The sequence below is a fragment of the Phyllostomus hastatus genome, unplaced genomic scaffold, assembly GCF_019186645.2.
Source record: "Phyllostomus hastatus isolate PE091 unplaced genomic scaffold, TTU_PhHast_1.1 phas_contig_40, whole genome shotgun sequence".
Lineage (NCBI taxonomy): Eukaryota > Metazoa > Chordata > Mammalia > Chiroptera > Phyllostomidae > Phyllostomus > Phyllostomus hastatus.
The window spans coordinates 9,140,128-9,146,045 of NW_025333872.1; positions in this window are offsets into that span (position 1 = coordinate 9,140,128).

Sequence of the window (5,918 nt, forward strand, 5' to 3'; positions counted from 1 at the left end):
AGTTTGCGCACAGGTGTTCAATGGCAGGGCTCCCCAACCCCAGGCTGTGGAGGTGAGCGGCAGGCCAGTGAGCGAAGCTTTGCTCCTGTTACTGCCTGAGCTCTGCCTCCTTTCCTCTCCCCCTCTGTGGACTGCTGTTCGAGGGAACAGTGAGAGCCCTGGTCTCAGAGCCTGCCTGGGACATAGTATAAGATGCTTATTTGATAAATGAATATCCCCCTAGTTGGCTGTTTCTTTCTGAAGTTTATTTTGATCAGTATTACTAACAACAACACATTTCAAGGGTGGAAGTTAGCAAGTGTAACAGATGCTTTACATTCTTCCTTCTCAAGTTGTCTGTAAATACAGAAGTAGAGCAGCAGTTTCAAGGTTCAGAGACTCGAGTAAAAACAAAAGAAATAGCCACAATTTATAAAACATTTCTTATGTGTCAGTCACAAAGTACTTTACATGCATTGCCCCATGTATCCTTACAACAAAACTATGAGGTAAGTTCTATTAACTCTCCCATTTTAAAGATGAGAAAACTGGGGTTCTGAAAAGTTAAGTGAACTATTCATACAGCTAGTAAGCAACAAAACTTGGTTTTGAATCCAGGCTTGTCTGCTTCCAAGATCTTTGTACTCTGTCTTGCATTTTCCTAAATATTCGAATTCTTTGTCATTAGCACAGGTGTAGCAAAGACAGTGGTATTCATCAGTTAGTCCATGGACTCTCCTAACTTTCCCACCCTCCCTGATGATCGGTTGGGCCACATGACTGGGTTCTTCCCATGGGAGGGAGGCAGAAGTGATACACAAACAACTATAGGCATCACCTTTAATAACATCCTGGGTGAGCCACCGTCCCTCTCCTCCTCTGTCACAGTGATTCTGGAAGCCACATTGGAGATATCTGCATCTCGGGATGGAGAGGGCCTGGGTCCCAGAATCACTGCATGGAGGAGAATTCTTTCTAGAGCCACCCAACCCACGTCTGACTTCGTGTCAACCAGAAATGGCTCTCTGTTGTGTTCTTGGAGCATAGTGTCACCAAAGTTAACCAATATTGCAGAGATATGAATGATTTTACATGTTTATTTTATATAATTGTTCATACTGCACAAAATATTTTCTTGATCCTCATAATAACTTTGAGAGATCAGCAGGGATCATAAGCCCCATTTTATAGGCCAGGAAACTGAGGCTTAGAGAAGTGAAATGATTTGCTCAAGACCACACAGTTGGTAGGTGGTCAAACCAAGGTTAGGCCCTTGGTATTTTTCCCAAACTCTGCAATTTTATAACTTCCTAGCTTGATGTTATAAAAGCAAGCAATAACCTCAGAGGGAATGAGGGTCCCACTGTATAGAGTTCTGTAGATTAAATTAAACACCTTGAAGGACTAAAAGGCTAGGTAGCCAGTACAGACAGGTGTAGTACATTCCAATGGCTCATATTCTTAAGTCAACAAGCTGCAGGCGTCCTGTGGCTGCTCAGACTCCTGGGTGGTCCTGGAGGGGAGTCCTGAGCCTAGCTCTTAAGCAGTGCACTGTGCATATCTCCAATCTGAATTGCAGGCTTGAATTAGAGACAAAAATTTACATGCTGTAGGTGAAAAATCCTCAGTATCTACAGGAAAACATGGTCATGCGTCTGTGTGTGTGACAGAGAGAGAGGGAGAGAGAGAGATTGAAAGAGAGAGAGAATGTGAAACTCAGAAAGGCTGATCCATTCTAAGATAACAGTAGGGTTCTACCTCTGAGGATAAAATCTGACATTTATTGAACACATACTATACATGTAATCTCAGCTCCCCAAAGCTGTTATCACTGCGTCTGTTCTACAGTGAGGAGTCTGAAGAATGAGAGCTTCCAAACTTGTTCTAGGGCACTCAGCTGAGAAGTCTCCCAGGGAAGTGCATGGAGGAAGGAGTTCTCAGTGAGAGCAAAAAAGGAAAAGGATGAAGGGTAAAAGCATTCAATTACCCCATCCTGTATAAGAGCTGTGCCACAAATACCCAAGTGACTCCTGGTTTATTAGCCACAGTCAATTTAACACGTTTTACTGTGGCCTTTGATCTTACCTCCTCTCAGTAGAAGAGGATCCATAATCTACAGGGTCCCTTTCACAGGAAGTAGAGTTTCCACTTAGTTGACCTCTAGTAACCCCTTTATACTAAAAAGGGGCTCGAATCTCCTTGTTAGGTGTCCTCTTAATGCCTTTGTAAACATCGATCTTGTCCAGTTCAGTCTGTTTGGCTTACTGAAGTTTCCAACCTTTTCCTCTTTCTTTAGGTCAAGCTCCTTGGATTTTTTCTCCCAGAGACTTGATGACTGTCTGTAGCCTGAATATGACAAGGACTGAAGTCCCTCCTTCTGTGGTTATTTGGCATCCTCCCCTTCTTGCTGTGTTTGAGTCCTCATTTAGCACTCACCTGTGAAGCTCAGGTTACAGAGACAGAGAACCATCCTCAAACGGAGGGTTCCCCTGCTGGGTCCCCAGCTGCCCAACCCCAGGACACAGTTCACTCTGTGCTTTGTGTAAATGTCTCCTTAGAGTTGGGCATTGAGGCAAGACCCTGGTCCTGTTCTTGATTGATTGATTGATTGATTGATTCATTCATTCATCCATTCATAAATACTGCTAAGCACTAGCTATATCTCAGAAACTCTATTAGTCTCTGAGGAAGGGGAGATGAATAAGTCAGGCCTGTTCTAGTTGATGGGGACATACCATCCGCACACATGCCACATTGGAAACCCAGGAGTCACCACTGGCTCTTCCTTCCCTGAGCCCCCACACTGCAATCAAACATCAAGTCTTCCCAATTTTGCCTTTGAAATAACATCATACTCATCTCCACTTCTGCACCACTCCCCTTGTTTAGGTCTTTCATATCTCTTTTGTGGATTATTGCAATTCCCTTATAACTAGTCAGTCTGACCTGGTCTCATCCTCCTTAACCAGTCTCCCACACAGTAGCATGAGTGAGTGGCCTAAAATGCACACCTGACTAAGTAACTCACTCTCTCAAACTTTCAAGTGGCTCCCTTCTGCCTCCTTAACATGGAGTACAGAGTCCTCGGTGCTCTGGCTTGCCCCTGCCTCTCCAGCTCTGCCCCTTCGTGGGCATTCTTGACCCCCAGAATGATTATTCAGCGCTTTCCTGTGGCTGGCCTCCAGTCTTCCTAGTGGGCAGGTGTGTGGTTTCTCCCTCTGCACACCTCGCCCCGCACACCGCTGCCTCTCCGCCGTGCTTCCTGCTCCCTTCTCCCTGCCTTCTTTGCCACTCCTGCACCTGGATAACTCCTATTCATTCTTTAAGGCTTGTTTTTGGGGCCAACTCTGCCCCCCAAAAAACCTTAGTTACTTCCCAGCCCATTCCATGACAAGCACCTTTCCTTAGCAGGCCCAGGCTGTCCCTTGCACATCTCCATCATTACTCCTAACACTTGGGCTGAGGGTTGTCTTCAGAGTCTTTTTGCTTCACTAGATGCTGGACTCTATAATGGGAAGGGCCAGGGTACTTAACACACAGTAGGCCCCTGAGAAACTTGTTGTATGAATAAACAAACCATTTCAATGCAATGGAAAACAAGCGGTCTTGAGGGAGTGACTGACTCCTACTGGGGAATTTGGAAGTGGCTTTAAACATTGGACATGGAGCTGCATGCTGAAGGAAGCATTAGAGCTTGTGGGAGGAGGGTGAAGAGAAGGATACACCCTCAGTGACCCACTAGCAAAATTTTTGCTTCCTGTTCCTGTGACTTTATGCTCTGCTGGCCTAGAGGTCTTAGTTCCAGAGGGAGGAATGCTTTCACTAAGAATACAATAATGATTCCATTGAACGGAAAGTTAAGACTGCCACGTGGCCCCTTTGGGTTTCTCATGCTGCTGAATCATCAGGCAAAGAAGGGAGTTACTGTGCTGGCTGGGGTGAGTGATCCTGACCACCGGGGGGAATCAGACTGGTACTTCACAGTGGAGGGAAGGGAGAGTGTCTGGAATACAGGAGATCCCTCAGGCATCTCTTAGGATCACAACAATAGTCCAATCCAGGCAGGCCTCCTAATGGCCCTTCAGGAATGAAGGTCTGAGTCACTCTACCCAGTAAAGAACCACAACCAGCAGAGGTGCTCGCTGAAGGCGCAGGGAACACAGCGCAGAGGGTGGAAAAAGGCTGTTGTAAATACCGGCTGTAACCTGGGACCAGGTATGGAAACACATGAGGAGTTCATGGCGACTCCTCCTCATTTTGTTATGAACATGTTTTGTATGTGACACGTGAAATTAACTGTGACCGCCCTTTTCATGTTCGTCTTCTTGAGAAGGACACATCCTTCCCTGAATACAGCAGGCCCAGGCCCCCAGCCAGACTTCCCTGAGGTCACCTGATTCCTGTCTCACTGGTGCTGGGCAGGAGCTGAGTGATTTCAAAGCCTTCAAGAAAAGTGTGTTGAGAATTTACCAGAGTGAGAGGCTACGTAGAATGGTGAGTCAGCTACAGGCTTGACCCTCAAGTGGTTTTACAGTCTAGTAGCAAAGCAAATACAGGTGTTTTTTTTGTTTGTTTGGTGTTTGCTATCTGACAGTTACATTTGTCTGCTAGTACGATGTTCATGCACGGGTCCAGTGAAGGCAGATGCACTTCACACGCTCTTGTTTTGTGGTCTGAGTGCCCTGCGCATCAATGCCCATGACTGTCCGTGGCCGAGAGCTGTGTTAGGGAAGGCTCCTTTGCCAGCTGTGCACCATCCAGGGAAACAGATCCCTTCCGGGGCTTGGAGCACCCAGGAGTGAACCAGGGCTCCGGTGAGCCCACTGCTGCCCTCACTTGTCCCTCTTCTCCTGTGTTTCTTCTTGTTTATTTTCAGTTTTTCCTGGTAATCCATGTCAGATTGGAGGCTGTGGACTCAGAAGGCAGAATGGTGCCCACAGAACAAGTGGAATTTTAATCTAAGATTTTAATCTTAGAACTTTAATCTTTCAGGGTTGGTCATCTCCAAATCACTGGGCTTTCATGACGAAGAAAGTCAAGCAACTCCCCCAAACAATCTGATAGTGTGCATCAAGAGGGTTTAAAGTGTGTGCACATTTCTGTCTGTATGGTGGAATGCCAGTCTGCAACAAAAGGGAATGGACAACCAATACTTGTGATAATGTGAATGCATCTCAAAATAATTATACCAAGTCAAAGAAGCCAGAGGAAAAGAGTGCACATTGTATGAACCCTTCCATACAAAATCCTGGAAAATGCTAACTAACCTATGGTGATGGAAAGCAGCACAGTGGTCCGTCGGGAGGAGGGGGCGCAGAGGGGAGATTCCCAAGGGGTGCAGAAACTGACGAGGGCGGTGGAGCTCACTGTCCCGATTGTGGCAGTGGTCCCACGGGTGAACACCTATGTCAGAAGTTCGGAAATCAAGCAGGCGCTTTCAATTTGTTCAATTTGCTGTATGTCAATTATACCTTGATAAGGCTGTTTAATTGTTTAAAAAAATCTGTGTACATTTTTACCTAATAATTCCATTCCATTCTGGTCACCCTCCTCAGGAAATAATTGAAGTGCTCAATTTATGTTCAATATCTTTAGCATATTGTTTAGAATAGTGAGAAAGTTCAACAAGAGGGCATAGTTAAAAAATTAATACTTAAATAAATTCCAGATGATGATGGAATATACTGAGTATGCTCTTAAAATAACACAATTTTATTTATTGTGGTAAAGAACATGTTTACCACGTAGCACTTGGTGGAAAACCCGTTTACAGAATAGTAATGAATGTTATGAAATGAACATGTTACAAAGTAAGGACACGTGTAGAAGACAGACTAGAAAATTTGTACAAAATGTCCCGAATAGTCATTTCTAGGTAATGGTGGGGATCACAGGTAATTTTAATTTTCTTCTTAGTGCTTTTAACGTATTATTCAAAT